The following is a 17,787-nucleotide window of genomic DNA, read 5'->3' as shown; positions in this document are numbered from 1 at the left end:
CTACCTACGGGACAGAAGTTACGGGTGTCTGCTCAGTGCCATGAGCTCCTGCCTCTCTGGAACAAGTTCATTTCCTTCAGACCAAGAGAGCTGACATGGAGAACCTGAGAAAGGTTTGTGGATTAGGCCTTTGGAAAACGATAGCAGTTTCGCACTCTCAGGGTGACAGTGTTTGTGGCTTTTGTAACTTAGAAAAAAAGATTAGGAAGGGAGGGACATGATAGAGGTTTGCAGAAAGCAGGCCAAAGGCATGGAGGGAGATCTTCTCTAATAAATAAGAATAAATCTTTATTGCGGTCTAAAGACCCATAGAACAATTTCAGAACAAAATACAGTTAAGACAAGACAACTACAAAAGGGAGAGAAACCAAGGTGGACATTTTGTTTTGTCTTGAGCTTGATGATTTTTGTTTCTTTTGACTTCCAAAAGAAACTTTGCCACGGCCAGTGAAATATCATTAGACCTGTCATCCAATAGATATTTAATATGGGAGGCTTCAGATTTTCCCGGAAGATTTGCCAATAGGGGTTTGATCTGTTGGTCCCTTGCTTGCTCGTACTGCCCACAATGCAGTAAGATATGCTTCATGCAATCGACGACCTGAGAACATAAACAAAGCCTATTCTGATAATAAAAGGTCAGAGAAATAATGGATTTGATTTGAGATTTGGTTTGTCCTATTTCCTAAAAGTAACATGTTAACCTATTCAGTAGCTGCATGTACCCATCCAGCTGCATTTGAGCGCCAAAGTTGGAAAGGAGAAGCAGTTTTCAGCTAATCAAGAAATTAGATACGCCAACTTCTGAGTTAAGACATTAGGACATGATCCAAATATCAAATACAGCACTAGAGAGTCAAGGCCAAGGCTGGAAGGCCATAAAATTGGCTTGTCTTTTTTCCTTTATTATATCTTCTCACAGAGGGCCTTGTCCAATGCCCAGAAGCAAACATGTTTGAATTCGGCTCAAAGAGTCTTGCCCAATGCCCCAATTAAATACTTTTTGAATCAAAGCCAAATTTCAGACAATTTCTTCTTGAAAGGAATCCTTTAGAAGCTTGCAGATAACTTTACACACAACTTCTTTGTGTGTGTGTGTGTGGGGGGGAATCACAGCGTACACTGTCATGCATGAAAACAACATGTGCATTTCTTCACAATTACAATTTGTTAGAAGCCGTAACCGCTCTACCAAGGAAGGATTAGTTGTAGGCAGGGGACAGACCAGCTTACGAAGCTCTTTCAGCACTGAGGACAACCATTAGGGAAAGCGAGATGAGTGCTACAACCCCATTGTCGCCTTTGACTGGACTTAACATTCCAGGGGTACTTCACCTTTACCTTTTACCTACAACCATTAGATAGCCAACAGTAACCAACTCCAACACATTCCTAGTGCAAAACTGTGCACCCACTATCTAGTCTGAAAACATGTCACGTTCTCCCCCCCCCCCCAAAAAAAAACCCCCCACCCTTTACAGCTGGTGGACTTGTACAGAGCTTCTGGTAGCAATGCTCTGTGAATGAAGGCAAGGTCAGCATCTCTAGAAGAAACACAACAAGAGGTCCCCTAAGTCTGTGTGTGTCTCCTCCTTGAAGGACACAAAGCAGAGGCAGCCAGAATGAGGATCCTTCTGAAAAACAAGAGCCTGTCAGATGTTCAGATCACAGAGGGACATAGAGGGATTCAAGCAACCCAAGAGGCCTCTGCTCTAGCCTACTGTTCAAAATCTCTGGCCATATTCTATGCTTTTTCTAACAGAGGAGGGGAAAGAGCCTTTTGAAGAGGGAACCTTTGAAAAAAGCCTCAAAGGCATGTTTGTGGTTCACCCCATTTAGCCTTTAAATGCCAAGCTATCTTTTGGATGTGGAGGCTCTGCGCAGAACAGATCTGACAAAAAATAAAAATCTGTGAAATTCAATAATGAGTTTCTTCCCCCCTTTTTTGAAAAGAAAAGGAAAGAAGAAAACTCTCCCTAGTAAAAAGAAGAAGAAACAATATCGCTTCTGACCATGTCTGCTTCCAAACATAAAAGCTCCCTTGACATCACTGAGGAGAGACAGAAACACCCCCCCTCCCCACATTAATACACATGAACCCCAGGAACCGCACTTTAAATTACCAAGATCTTAGGAAGTTTATTATGGGGAAAGGAGAACTTGCGAGAAGAACGGAAAATAGTGTGGGCAAGATTTCTGGGGAGGTTTCTTTTGCTCAAGTAACTTTCACCAGCGGTTATCTGCTTTTTGCACAGGCTTTTCTATCTGTGCTACTCACTCGGTGAAAGTTTAGCTTTACCAGGATCATCTAAAATATAATTAGAGCAAAATCTAACCCTTTTGCACCCATGTGCATTTCCTACAACTGCTTACCTGCCTTCTAGATTTATGACCTCTCTGCTGCTGTGATTAAAACAATAATGGTTTGTTTTTCTTTCTGCTTAAGGCTTGATTCTTCTTCTTCTCCTCCATGCCCTTCCGCAGAGGGTGGAGGCTGTTGAAAGCACCAAAGCATTCCATGCAGCATTCAGCAGCTGGCTACCGGATGCCCTGGGAGCAAAAACCAGAGCCTTAAGTTCTGCATGCAGATGCAAGAGGCCACCCCAAGACGTGAAGGAAGTCACAATTACTTCTCATCTACCAAATCATCACAATACCGCTTTTGATATTACTTGTCGTCATCCCCCAAAACATAAAATGCAAAACTTTGCATAAAGGAATAAAACTCTATAAAGTGAACACTAAAAGTGTGCACTAATTCCCAAACAATCAGCTACCACCCTACTCCCTAACATTATCCACAGGATCACCATTAAAGCTAGTCAGTTCTTACATTTGATACCATTAATCACCAACAGATACAGATATATCTACACACACACACACACACTTGTGACAATGATGAGAGCCGATGGGCATTTATAAGATTGGTCCTCAGACACAGACTCCGCCCACTTTTAACAGGGCCTTCTTGGATAAAGCAAAATGAAGTCTGGTGCTCTCAATATGTGGATAATATTCAGGCTTTCATTCTTTTCACTTTACCTTGGTTTTACACCTTGAGCATCTGGCCATGGTCGGACTGAGCGTTTGCATAGAACTGAATCCAGGCAGTACTGAAGTAATAGTGCTGGGCAAAAATGCCTTTCATTGTCACTGAGAGCATTCAGCTCCCTTGGGCATTCAGGTTTGAGGTAACTGACAACTCTTGCTATTTTCTAGACCTGAGACAGGCAACATAGTGCCTCCAGATATTGTTGGACTATATAATATCCACTTTCCCTGACCATTGCCCATGCTGCCTGAGGCTGATGGAAGTTGCAACAACTTTGGGAGGGCACCATATTGACTAACCCTGCTCTAGGCCACAAATGGTACTGAGTGCTATCTTCCAATCGGTGGGAAGCCCACAAATCTTTTTCTCACTGATTCAACAGTAGCAACTGCCAAGGAGTTCACGGTTAAGGTAAAGGGACCCCTGACCATTAGGTCCAGTCGTGGCCGACTCTGGGGTTGCGGCGCTCATCTCGCTTTATTGGCCGAGGGAGCCGGCGTACAGCTTCCGGGTCACGTGGCCAGCATGACTAAGCCGCTTCTGGAGAACCAGAGCAGCGCACGGAAACGCCGTTTACCTTCCTGTCGGAGCGGTACCTATTTATCTACTTCCACTTTGACGTGCTTTCGAATTGCTAGGTTGGCAGGAGCAGGGACCGCTCCGTCGTGGGGATTCGAACCGCCGACCTTCTGATTGGCAAGTCCTAGGCTCTGTAGTTTAACCCACAGCACCACCCGTATAATGCACTCTTCCACAAAGCTGCCGTCAAATTTTGCCTAGAAAAGCCCCAAATGGCTGAAACTTAATACACCTAATGATTGCCTCACGTCACAATTGCCCCAGTCAGTCAAGAGCAGCCTCTTAATAGCATGAGCCAAACACATGACAGCTGAGACCCACAGAGGACTCTCGGTGGTTCCACCCCCCCTTTGTTGCCAAACTTCCCCAGAGGCTCACTAAAACCCAAATCTGGGAATTTAATTATTAAATCTAAATTGATAGGTTACCTTTCCACCAAGAGCGGTCCTTGGCACAAGAAAATTAAGGCAAAAAAATTAAAACCCTACCAAAACAACTTAAAACCTAATGTGATCTGGAAAAAAAGCAGCAACTCTGAGATAGAAGGCAAAATGAAATCAAAACCATAAAAGTCTGACAAAGAAATCACTTTTAAAAAAGAAAAAGAAAATTAATCTCCTAAAATTGGCAAAAATAGCCTGATGCATCTCTCTAAGGCAGAGCTTTCCAAACTATGTGTCGTGACGCGTTACTGTGTCAGCTGTAGTGTGTAGGTGTGTCACACGAACACTCCCCACACTCCTTTCGGGGCTGGAAAGGGGTTAGTTTAACCTCTGATTTGCTAGTAAAACTCAATTACTGTGTCGCGCAACGATGCATGTCTAAAAAGTGTGTTACCAACTTGAAAAGCTTGGAAAGCACTGCTCTACGGAGAGACTCATACTACAGGGTCCCTACTGAGAAGAACACTCTTGCTACCTAACTTCACTGCTGATACAGAGGTTCATTTAGGAAAATGTGCTCTGTAAGAGAGCCAAGACCCAGGCCATTTAAGGCTTCAAAGTCAAAATCAGCACCTTGTAACTATTAGGTAGTCAAACTTGTAGCCAGTGCAGGTCCAAAGACCTGGTTTGCTTCAGCTAACAGCTGCATTGCCATATTTTACAGTTTCAAGGGCAGTCCCACATATTGCACATTACAGTAGTCAAGTAAAAAATAATAATCAACAGAGCATACACAACAGTAGACAAGTTTTCAGCCTACAGAAAGTGGAACAGCAAAAAGCTGGGTGGCTGAACACAGCACCCCCCCACACACACACTCAAACGACCCTGGGCACTGGGTGTCTAAGAACTTCTGAGCTATAAGTTTGTTCCCTAAGAAGGAGTCTGACCCCATCAATACCACTGGGCCCACCCACAATAATCAATCTTGTCAGGATTATGTTTCAATTTATTCACTCTCATCTAGTCCATTATTGATCTCAAGCAGTCATTCGTGGAAGACTCTTGTCACACTGCAGAAAGGAAAGGAGAAATACGGCAATGTGTTACCAGCTTACTGAGGGCACTGTGCTCTGCACCCTTGAATAACCTCTCCCAACAATTTCATGTAGATGTTAATAATAAGGGGAGACAATATATAACCCTGAGGAACCTCACAGGACAATTCCTGCTGGTAAAATAAGGACCATCTTCAGCACCATTCTCTGGAAACTTCAGCCAACATAGAAACAAAGCTACTGCAAAGCAGTATCTCTTACTACTGACCTATTAAAGTGGTTCAGAAGGATGCTGTGGTGGACAGCATTGAGAGATCATCAACAGGGCTGTGTGTCCCTTGGCAGTGGCTGTGTGCAGACCAAGGCAGTGTCCAGCTCAAATCCTGGTTTGAACCAAGCTCTTTGTCCAAGAGCACCTGGAGCTCATAAGCAACCACCTGCTCAATCACCTAGGTGAAGATAGTCCATTAAAAACTGGCATCCAGTTTGCAGACACCTGGTTTCAAGGGAAGGCTTCAATAACAACAGTTTGACCACTGCCTCTTTAAGGACAGCTGGCATCAGTCCTTTATACCAGGGATGGGCAACCTTTGGCCTTCTCACCACTAAGAAAAGCTCTGCAGAATGAGAATGCATGGGAACTGTGGTGAGAGAAAGAAGAACGTTTCTTTCCAATGCTACCAAAGAAGAAGTCTTCAAATTATTTCTAAATCATGTGTTATTCATAACTGACTCTAGCTTCCCAGTAAAGCAAGAAGGTGTCTGTGCTGTTACTAGAGGGAGTCTATGAACTATTTTGTCAACTGCACAACAGGCTCCCCATTTTCTTCTAGGCTCGTGACAGAATAGCAGAGAGAGTCAGACAAATATTCCTGTAACGCCTCTGGGTCTCATCCACATTTATTTACCTTCAGGAGTGGACCTTTCTAACTGGCCTTCCACCCTTGTAGATGTCATATAAGGAGCAGACAGCCTGCTGCCCTCCTGTGGAATGGAATGGCCTTCAGCCCCAGCAAACATTGCCAATAGTCCACAACATCTGGAGAGCACCAGGTTGGCAACCCTTGGATTAGAGCTTTAACTCCAGTTTCATCAAAGTGGTGATCTATGGACTCCCACCCAAAGATCACCCCCTATTTTGTCCATTACCAAAATCTATGCCCAGAATGTGAGCTGCTATTCAAGTTCTACCCAGCAGACATTGCAATCATGGCTCCGTCTCAATAGCAATCACAAGATCCCAAGCCACATCTATTAAAAAAACGGTTATCTGTGTTAACACAGAAATCCCCTAGAAGCCTATTTTTACAATATTGGTGGCTGTTGGTGTTTTACTGGATACTTGCAGCTTTGCTTTCACCTACGACTAACTGCCCTGAGATCTGGCTATAACATTCAGTAAGGAAACAGGAGAGTTGCCCTTTCTGAAACCTAATTGGCTGACTCCCCAATCAGCTTACAGCCTCGAAGGGTTTGGGTCAGGCCCAATCCCCTGCTGCACTGTGTTTATGTCCATCTGTCCTCATTAGGACTCCCCTGTTCCCTATTCCATCTGCCTCACCATGTTCCTCTCATCTCAATTCCTGCCTTGCCTGTGCTTGTGGTTCTGCTGTACTACTTACCTTCCTGGTTATTGGTCCCCTGCTCATCTTCCTGACCGTAGTAACTAGCTGCCTCTTGAACCAACAAATGGAATGGATCTCCCAGACATGCATCTGGGCATGCTCCCATTTGCTGGCCAAGCTCCCAGCAGCAAATTTTTTCTCCCAGAACATGATAGTTCAGCTCAGTGATTTGATGACAGAAGCACCTGCATTCATACCGTTCTGTACATAATGATCATGCATGAATGAATGCCTGTGTACAGGCAACGAATGTTAATAGTCACACAGAGCCAATAAACAATGACGCACATTCTTGAGCACCATCTACTGGGATATTTCCAATTTGTACTGCACAGTGATGTAGACTTCTGAAAGACAAGGTCCCAAAGTAGGCTAATTCTGGATAATTCAGTGAGCCATCATCCACACAGAGCATAAACTGGTGCAACATTTAATGTGTTTCACCCAATGATATCAGAAAAATGACAGCCCTTACAGTTCACAAGGTGCAGCATATACTTGCCATATCTGAAAACCAGTTATCAGCAGGCATCCACAAATCCACTCACCAACTCCCCAAGTGTTCCCCTGGTGAGAAGGACAATCAAGGAAGCATAAATTCCATCTCCTGAGCTCTCATTTGATTTGCCCTTTGGAGAAGATGGAAAACAGCAGGAGTTGTCTTGCACTGTTTCTTGTCTTATCCAAATCTCGGTGAGCAAGAGAATGTCAACCAGACAACCTATTTCTTATGTCTCTGCCCTGGAGAGCAGCCAAAGAGGTAGGGTCAAAGGGTGTTTGTGGTGAAGCATCTGCAGGGTGCTCTCTCTCCCTGCTTATTCGTTTCTCTATAGTCCTGGCATAAAGTCAGGGAAATGCCTTCCTTTCTCCCAAGCTGCCTGTAGGTGCCAGAGGACTTGGAGAAAGATGGGGGAAGTGGTTAATTATCATATTTCCTACCCACTCTTCATTGCAAATGTACCGGTAATTCTGCAGGAGGTTACAATTAAAAACAGAACTGCATACACAACACAGTCACCTAAGAAAACAAAGTAGATAGATGATATCCACTCTGACCCTCAAGTCCAACCCCAGCACTCCAATTGATGAAGAAAACCCAGTCAAGTCTGTGCCACCTGTATCTCAGAGGGAAGAGAATTCCAAAGCTAGGGTGCCAGCATTGGGAAGGCTTTCCCTGAATTTGCTTTGAAGGAGCATAAAAGAGGCTGGCAGATGAGTTAAGCAATATTTGTGGGCCACCACTTATCCCATTTATGCATTTTCATCTACATGGAACTGGCTTTGAAAGGTGGTCACCATATTGGCAAAATCAGCTGAACACCAAATATTTCATAGCAAGTTTTCAAAAGAACAACTGCTCACAGAGCAAACTTGTCTCAAAATACCATTAGCTGGGGGGTCTGTGATGAAGTCAGCCAGGAGTGGTCAGAGAATAAGCAAAGACTGAAATGTAATCAGACGCTTTGAAAAAGTTTTCCCCATGTTTGGGAAAGTAATCATCGTGCAAACAACGATCTTATTTTTCTCCCTCTGTTGAAGGCCCTTTCATTAACAGTGCCAACAATATTGAGGAAGAAGATAAGCCATATTTCCCAAGATGTTAAAACAAGAAACGAAGGCCTAATTGCATTTCCCCTTATTGTATTTCACCTCTCTTGATCTTGAGGGAAACTTCCAAAATATGTTGTTATTTAAATTCCATAACATTAAAGCCTAGTTCCTAATAAGGTACTGAATATAGGTTCAGAGTGAATGTTAATGATGAAAAAATGTTTCCTTCCCTCCGGAAACAAAACAAAAGACGAGGTTGTTTTGAGATCATACAGAATCAGGCAAGATTCTACAAAATACTGAATATATCTGTGTTGTTTCCAAAAGGTACATAGCATTATCGTTTCCCTTTGACACTAATAGCACTGGGAGGAGAAGGGAGGAGTAGAAAGATATTCTGCACAAAGATCTGAAGGTACCATGACGCCAGGGTGCGCTGTGCAGGACAGGACACGAGGAAACACTTGAGGGTTATTTCAGACATTATTTAATTTTATTGTTAAAAAAAGCTCAACAACCTTTGGGGTGTTGTGGTTTTTCTTTTTGAAATATGGCAACCCTACTTATAGGTCAGATTTGAGTAAAATTTCAGTAAAAACCATGTGAAAACCAGAATCACAGATCAGTGGCTAACCGTGAAAGAAAAACTTTTTTTCTTTTATTGTAAGCCTGGTGACATAGGAAGGTTTTCAGCAAACAGTATTACACATACACAAACATGCGCGCGCACACACATGCACACGCCACCTGATGAATCTCTATTGGAAGAGACTGACCTGACCAGCAGGTGAAACTGACACGGCACGCAGCAGGTAATGACAGCACTGCAGGGAGAGGACTATGATTCTGAAGAATACATAATGAAAATTAGAAAAGCACTGCTGTTGATTAGGCTGCAGCCCTGCAACCTTTAGAAGAAAACCCCGACTCTCTCTCCTCACAAATAACAGACATTTTAAAAACAGCTAACGGGGCCATGAATCTCAGGTTAGAACACAAGACAGACATTGACAAGCTTAAAATGGTGGCTAGTGATATGGAGTTTTGTGCAGCTGATCAGGAGAATCAGATCCGAGGGGAAATAAATGCTTCCGGGGTGGGGTGTGGGGTGGTGGATATCCCTGAAAAAGAAGAGAATGAAATTGCCCCAAAGTATTCCTTAAACCTGACAAGAAAAGCTGAAAGCACACTTGAATAAGAACCAACTTTAAGGTGGTGGTGGGGAAACATTGGTGTGTGTTTTTTAGCCTGACATTTTAAGATCTGTATAAACTTTTGATATAACTTGGATCTTCGTATCGTGTTTTCCCCACTTAAGCATGTTTGCACAGGCTTTCCCCCAGGAGGCTTACAAAATAGTTTTCAAAAATCCAGCCCGAAAAATCTGGGATATTTGTCAATATAGTCTCATGTATTTGGTGTTACTCTTAATCCAAGCAAACATGAGTCACCCTTGATTTTATTTGAGGAATGTCATCTCAGAGCCTGCTCTTGAAATTTATCTTGGAGCAATTATGGCTCCGGTCCACCGACTTCCTCTTCCGGCTCCCATCTTCTCCGTTCAAACAGCTAATGGTATTTTGACTGCACTTCTACGAGTTGCCTTAAATGTTATGATTTAAAGTCCTTGCAATTCCTCTTAAATTGTTCAGGCCTTCCTGGTAACAGTTGCTAAGAAAAATAGCTGAAGAGACATTAGTTGCTTCCCAGGTCTGGGAACATCTGGTGCAAAGGATGGAAGAAGGTCCCCACATTATCAACTCAAAACAACTTCTCCCTCTTTTCTTGTTTCCTTCAGATTTCAAGGCATTTCCTTCCCCCATAAACCAAATCTCTCCCCCACCCAGCTTCACACACACACACACACACACACACACACATCTTATTTTAAGAAGGAACAAATTGAGACACACTAAATGTTTCCTACACATCATTCCTAAAATAACCAGTTGAGATTTTTAGCAACTGTTATTAATAAACCGTTTAAGCTGAGCCTGAAAACGACACCCACCAACTGGAAGTGGAAACGCTGAAAAATGCAAAGATGCTTGCCCTCCAAATTCTACACAAGTTTAAAGAAAGATTAAATGCCTAACCTGTTGCCCAGTGTACTCTTGCTACTGTGGAAGAAAATCCCTCTGCCCCATATTCTTCATTGTGGCAGTTCCCTTGGCTAGCTTCTATTTCATTTAAAGAGAAATTCCAAGGAGTCCTGGAATTTATAACCCAGTGGGGCTCTGGTCCATGAAAGCTAAAACCACAATAAAATGTGTGAGCCTTTAAGGTGCCACGGGACTCTTTGTTGGTCTTACTGCAGCAGAGTAACATAGCTGCCCCTCTATCATTCATTTCAATGGGGATTGTGCAGGAAAACTTTGCAGTGTATCATACTTGAGGCTTCAAGCTCTTATGCCTTTAATGGTCCAATGAGGAGCCAGACAAGGAGATTAAGAATATCTCTCCCCACCCACCTCCTCTCCAAGGGTGCCCTTAACACACTCTAGTGCTTCCACTTTGCCACAATAATTTGCAGCGGGTTTTAAAAGAGAGGTGTAGAGAGAAAACGGAGTCATGTAAAGGCCAAGCTATAATAACCGAATGCCAGCACAAGCCTTATGCAAATTTGCACAATTACATCCAATGACATAATTACTAGGGTCCGGTTTCTTAAGGTGTGTGGTCTCTGGGCTGCTCACACCTTCAAGATTCTGTTATTAGTACTTTTTTGTGCTGGCTGGTGTTTTTAAAAGCTGTTCTCATTTAAACAGTTGCATTTTGAGAAACAGGATGCTATTTTATTTTATTGCATGCAGCCTTGGGTTCATGGAGAGCGGAAGGTGGGATAATTATGTATAATGCACAAATATTCAAACAGGAAAGCCAAGCTTAAATTGTTCCAAACAACGTCTCCCAGGCCAAGTTCAAGATTTGAACTAATGGCTGTTGTTGTGCTATGGCATTTGTTTACTGAGTGTGGTGCGCTATTATCAACCGCAGGCTGATTGTTGCTGCACCTTGATGTTGCAATCACTTCCACTGCCTGGGAGCCTTTAACCCCCATCATGAAATTTCATGAAATTGATTTCTGCTCACAACAAGGCTTGAGATTACACTGGCAACCATAACAAAATTGCAGCTCCACCAAACAGATTTCCCCAAACAAAGTAAAATTAACAAGAATCTGATCAATTTCAGTACAGCTACTCACAAACTTGTAAGAGCAACTGTGAAATAGCTTTAAAATCACCCATTTATTCTGTTGTTTAGAAGCTGACAAACAGAAGCTCAAGGCACCATAAAGGAGGAAAAAAATAAAGGGGAGAAAACAGTGTAGATATATCTTTCCATATCAAATCAAACTTAGCTACTACCTCGACATTCAGATAACAGCAAGATCCTTCTCCTTTACAGTGACAGACCATCATAAGCACATGCAAAAGTTTCCACATTCAATACCCAGCATCTCCAATTAAAGGGATCACCCACAGTCTTCTTCAAACTTGGGTCCCCAGGTGTTCTTGGACTACAACTTCCATCACACCGACCATTGGCTGAGCTGACTTGCGATAATTCTCTGCACAATTTTGCAACTGTTTCCTATCAACATGCAAATTGTGTTCCCTTGATTTAGGCAGTTCAATATTATTAGCTGGGCCAAAGTCAATATGGGAACCTAAAACCTGGGCTGTTCATGCAAAACCGCAGTTAAGTTTCTAAAATCAAGAGGGAATGAGCACTGGCTGGAAGTCAATATCAAGAGTCAATATCAAACCAAAATAAGGAGCATTCAAAGCGTCTAGGTCTTCATGGGCTTTTTGAAAGTTTGCAAATGTTTTCTTTTCAAGATCTGATTACATGACGGCCATGCTCAGAAGCCCTGAGCAAAATCAGGGCAATCCTAAGTGCTGTACAATGTATTTGCAACCTGTTTATAGCCCAGACAATACAGAGGAAGTGCTGCTGTTTCCTCATTGCAAATGAATTGAGATAAGTATCTTTGCTTAAGACATTGACTCTCGATATTGACATCCAGTCAGTGCTGTGTCTCTGATTGCTCACTGATGGGCAAGTCTGTTGAAATGGTAAACTAGTGATCACTTGGATGATGGTGTTTTCTTGCCAGTTTAGTTTTTTCAGCACAGAACTGAAGCAGCTATCAAATATTCACATGGATTCTACAGAATTGTCAAAAGCCTGGGGGAGCAAAGTCCTAGCAGGGCATCAAAAAAGGCAACAACCTGGGTGCTAGGCAATTTTCCATAGACAGAGCATTCCATAAGAATCCTGGGAATTGTATTTTGTTAAGGATGCTGAGAGTTGTTAGGTGACCCCCTTGCCCTCATAGACCTACCAGTCCCAGCTGTTAGGGGTTTCCTAGACACTCTCAGAACCCTGTTTAAATTGGTATGATACTGCTTTAAATGTATAGTGCAGATGAGATCAAGGAAGGACCAACAAAAAGGCCTTCTTTCAGCCACCCACTATTGTGGCCACCCTTCAGATTGAGGAGCTACTGTATACAGAGAAGAGCCTTCATAGGTGATCTGAAGGTATTAGTAGGTAGATCTGGGAAGAGGTGTTCCGTTAGATGTAAGGTCATGTAGGGCTTTCTAGGTGAAAACCAACACCTTAAATAGGGATCTGAAACTATTCATCAGCCAGCGTGGGCAATAAAGGACTGGCACCTGTCCTAAACAGCTTGGGTCCAGTAATGTTAGCAGATGACCTCACCTATTGTAGTCTAGTGCACTTGCCAAGAGCAACCAAAGGCTACTACCTTATTCTGTGTAGCGTGATCAAATAATGAAGCTTCACATACAAGGCCCTCTCAGAAGATGCTTCCCAGCTGTGGAATTCCTTTTCTCACTGAGGATAACTTTCTAGAAGCACTTCAAGTTCTTTTTGTCTGGCTTGGCTTTTGGCTTTCACTGATAAGCCATTATGGAACCATTTTTCACCATTGTTACGACCATCATTTTGTACTTTGGCATTTTGCATCTTTTGCTAGCTGCCCTTCAGAAAGAAAGGCAGGATAAAGATGTCAAAAATAAGTGGATTAGATGTATACAATTTTAATGACATTTATTCAATATTTTATCTTTAGGTTTGATTAACAGCATTGCTATTTTCCTAGAGCTCTGAGGAGAGACACAATACACATCAAGATACAACAACTCAAAGCCTGTGGTGTTATGAAAAGTGCCTATGAAAGGAACATACAGTCTCCAACTTTACATGGTCATTTTAAGAGGCTGCTTCTAATTGGAACATTAAAACATTTGCCTGATGTAGAAAGGAAAGAGAAATCCTGTCCTCACCAGTGAATTTCTGCTCATCCACTCTAAAAAAGAATCTTTGGGTGACTCTCTGCTTTGAATGATGTAAGAAATAAGAAATAAAAGCAGCAATAAAAACAAAATGTAAAGTCATACAGCACCTAGAACAGCAACAGAAAGATCAGCATGAATGAATCTTTCTTTATTCAATCTCATCCCAATTGGGAAAGCCATCATTACTTTGACAACCCTCGGGTGTTTGTCACCAAGATAGCAGAGTACAAATGTTTCCCTCATCTCATTGCACACTTTGCAGAGATCAGCTCTTCTGGGAAGCAAAAGCAAATATTAACCCTTCGGATATTAGCCTAGGGTGATTATGGTAATTTTGAGCCAGTGGCAATAAGCAAACAGACTGATGTTTAGAGTAAGACATGCCTCCAGGCTCTAACTAAGGCCTGCTCCTGTTAGCCTCACTGGTCAAATTTCTCAGGGAGTGGCAAAAGGACTGCAAAACCAGCAATTGATGGTAAAACCAGTGAAGTCTCATTTTAAAAAAACAACAACCCAAAACATTTTGGTTGCATATTCTATACAAAAGAGATAATGCACTTAGTTTTCTTTTTATGACAAAGAGATGAAAATATATTTCCTGCACATTTACAGCACACTGGCACTGATAACTGAGTAGCATGAAATTCTTGTTGGGCACAGCTTCCAAAGACAATCAAGTAAGTGGGTGGCAGCTGTGCCACTCTGTTTGGCACAAGGCAGTCAAACTCCTTATTGCATCTTAAAGACGGCAGATAGGAAAAGGGATTAATATAGGAGGCTGGGCGCCATGGAATTTCAAGGGGCGTACAACGAACGCAAGAGCAGAGCCAGAGCATGCTAGAGAAAGAATGGCCCTGCCCTCTGCTTATCTACACTGGAATGCCTTCAGCAGACACAGAAATAGAGGAGGGGGAAGCAGACAAAACAAACGGGCTGTAGGCCACCATGAAGCTACTGAGTGCACAATGGTCCTGATGTGTTGTTGTTTAGTCGTTTAGTCATGTCTGACTCTTCGTGACCCCATGGACCAGAGCACACCAGGCCTTCCACTGCCTCCCGCAGTTTGGTCAAACTCATGCTGGTAGCTTCGAGAACACTGTCCAACCATCTCGTCCTCTGTCATCCCCTTCTCCTTGTGCCCTCCATCTTTCCCAACATTAGGGTCTTTTCCAGGGAGTCTTCTCTTCTTGTGAGGTGGCCAAAGTATTAGAGCCTCAGCTTCACAATCTGTCCTTCCAGTGAGCACTCAGGGCTGATTTCCTTAAGAATGGATACGTTTGATCTTCTTGCAGTCCATGGGACTCTCAAGAGTCTGCTCCAGCACCATAATTCAAAAGCATCAATTCTTCAGCGATCAGCCTTCTTTATGGTCCAGCTCTCACTTCCATACATCACTACTGGGAAAACCATAGCTTGGAAAACTGTGGCCCTGATAGCCCATCTCTAATCATTACATTTGAATTCTGCACTTCTGACAAATTTGGGGGTTTTATGGAGTTGCGCAGAATCTGCACAAGCAGAGGCTCTTGGAGATTTGCCCACCACCAAGTAAAGCAGTCGAGTTGGGAGATGCTAAGCATTGTATGCCATTGATGCAGCGCCCCAAAGGGCACATCAGATTGCCACACTTGAATTGAGCCAAGAGCAAGATTGGTAGCCATTTTGGTAAATGTGGAATTATATGAAAGTTTGCAATAAGGCAGAGGTCGCTATCTCTTTGGGGTTTTGTCGGTTTTCGGCTGAAGGACCATGTTGAGCGTTGGCATGCTAACCTGTGCCCATTTCACAAGCAGATGTACACTCACACATGCATGCATTCTGCAGAGGGGATGGACACAGACAAGTGGTGGGAAAATGCATATGCACATCCATAGTGAGGTGGGAAACAGACAAGCAAACAGACATACACAGAGAGCCGGGGAGGCAGGGGGGGGGGAAGCTTCTCTAGGGCAACACCAGTGAAGGAGGGTCTCCTCCTGCCCCAGTACTTCCCTAGAGGGACAATAATGCAATGTTTGTTTCCCATAGCAGCAGTGAGGTAGCACTGTCTCCTCCTACACCAGCCCAGCTCTGAGGTGAAAGAAGGCCATGCTTCTTCCTGTTTCCTAAGCCTCTCTAAAACCTTGACAAAATGCAGCCAAATTTGGGCAGCGTGGATTGCAGGTCACCAAAAGTCACTTGGGGGCTGGATATGGCTTGGATCAGCTACCCAGGAATTAAGGTAACATTACACTAAGTATTTAGGACTTCCTGTTTGGAAACATTTAGATTCAGCTTAAGTGTCCTTGAAAGCAGAAAAGCCAGACATATATGCAGCTGCTGGGTTTGGTTTGTTTCTGTGCATTTCTGAGGCACAGTGACTATGGTAAATATGGCTTCTCAATTCAGCCAAACTACTACTACTATTATTATTATTATTATTATTATTATTATTATTTGAATTTATATACGTACTGCCCTATACGCAGAGGTCTCAGGGCGGTTTGCAAACCTGCTTCACACACCAGTTTCTGGATTTCTGGCTGATCGCAAATCATGGTCCATCCATTTAGACATCTGCCAAATTCTAAGTCAAGCATTCTCAACTATATTTTGGCATGAAGTCTGAATTGAGATACTCACAGGAAAACTGTAGCATCTGCCAACTGCTGTTCACTTTACTACTGCTCCATCGGCACCTCCCATCCCCAAGACACACTGTGCATAGGAGAAAAAGAAATCTTTACTTTTGGTAAACCTACTAAACTGCTCTCAGGATTTGACGGATGCTGAAAAACAGAGGACACTCTCTTTTAGAAAAGGGCATGTGCAAGGGAACAAAGATAGAATGCAGGAGCCACACACCATACTGGACTATGGCCTAAGTGTTCAGAACTCCCTAAAGTAAAGTTAGTAAGCTATGAAAACGAAAATAAATGCTCAAGCTGTTTTGTTATAGTCATAAATATTTATAGTTTGCAATAATGCTGCACAATAAGAGACCTGTTGTAACATATTTACAGTACTTGACCTCACAAATAAAACATTTTCTCCATTTTTGTCCTGTTGCATAGGAAAACAGGTGTTAATTCTATTCAGTTGCAAAAAGATAAGTGTAGAATTCATTATGTTTTTATTCAATTCAGATTTCATTTTCAATCAAGTCTTTTAAGTGACTTAATATAAAATGTGACTTCATTTTTTTTAAAATATTTTAAAATCAATTTTTATCCACCCTGCATTCTTCATAATTAAACTCTCTCTCTCTCTCTCTCTCTCTCTCTCTCTCTCTCTGTGTGTGTGTGTGTGTGTGAAAGAGAGAGGGAGAGAGAGCGGGAGAGAAACAACATCTTCTGGAGTAGTCATGAAAAGTATCACTTGGTTTTTGGAAAGGGTTTTATACTGGAACAACAAAATGTGACAGGAGTGGGAAGGGAGGTGAGAATCCTTTATTTTATTCCCTGACCTCAATGTACAATCCAGGTTTCAAAAACTGAGACACTTCATCTGCTGGAACAGAAGGACCGGACACAACTAGCCCCAGCTCTGTGAGGGTCAACAACTAGGACCAGACCTAAAGGCTTCGTGTGTTTTCCTTCTTCAAGAGTACAGTATATAAAATGCAAACAGTTAGCTACAGATGGGTTGCTCTGCAAAGATACTGAAACCAAACCGCCCCCCCCCTCTTTTTTGTGTGCGTGAGCGCAGCAAATCCTACAGTAGGGTTAGTTAGCTTTGCTGGCTGAATGCCAACCAACCAAATTCCATCTTCTCTGCCTGTCCGACTGTATTTATAAGACTTGGGCCTGTGTCTGCCGTTTTTGATTTTGTTAGTGTGAACAAGTGGAGGAGGGGGGCAGGGGCAAAAAACAATCTTGCTCTGGAAATCGGTGGTGCTTTGAACAGCATATGAAATGGGTACCTGGTCTGGTTACAAACCCAGTTCTTAAGAATAGTAACAGGAAGCAACTTGCATTCAAAATACTACCAGAGCGTTCAGCTTCTCTCTCTCCCAAGAAACCAATCAGCAGATTGGCTTCGAGGGGAATAAAAATTCTGTCCCAACCAAAATCTATTTTATCCACAGTAAGAGGTTATTTTTGTATTTTAAATGATCAACAGGAAGAGAGAGATGTAATTGAAAACAAGCCTGAACCAAGCCAATCCTTGCACTGGTGTTTCTCAAGAAAATCTCTGTGCTGTTGCTGTAAGGAAGTGGCCCATTTC

The 17,787-nt window shown here is 42.8% G+C and overlaps 1 protein-coding gene and 1 long non-coding RNA gene across 3 annotated transcripts in view; one reads left to right on the top strand and one right to left on the bottom strand.

The window, feature by feature from the left end:
- HS6ST1 (heparan sulfate 6-O-sulfotransferase 1) overlaps positions 1 to 17,787 on the bottom strand; it is a 192,400-nt gene that overhangs the window by 155,597 nt on the left and 19,016 nt on the right. The window lies entirely within an intron of this gene.
- Positions 12,317 to 13,706, top strand: LOC307217498. 2 transcript variants are annotated; one of them, XR_013839619.1, is made up of 2 exons: positions 12,317 to 12,790; positions 13,369 to 13,706. It is a non-coding gene; the product is annotated as an uncharacterized lncRNA (long non-coding RNA). The 2 variants fall into 2 exon arrangements; XR_013839620.1 differs by having other exon boundaries at positions 12,317 to 12,801.

This window comes from Podarcis cretensis (genome assembly GCF_951804945.1).
Source record: "Podarcis cretensis genome assembly, chromosome: 5".
Lineage (NCBI taxonomy): Eukaryota > Metazoa > Chordata > Lepidosauria > Squamata > Lacertidae > Podarcis > Podarcis cretensis.
The sequence above is the reverse complement of the archived record's forward strand: the minus strand, read 5'-3'. Positions and strand labels throughout refer to the sequence as shown.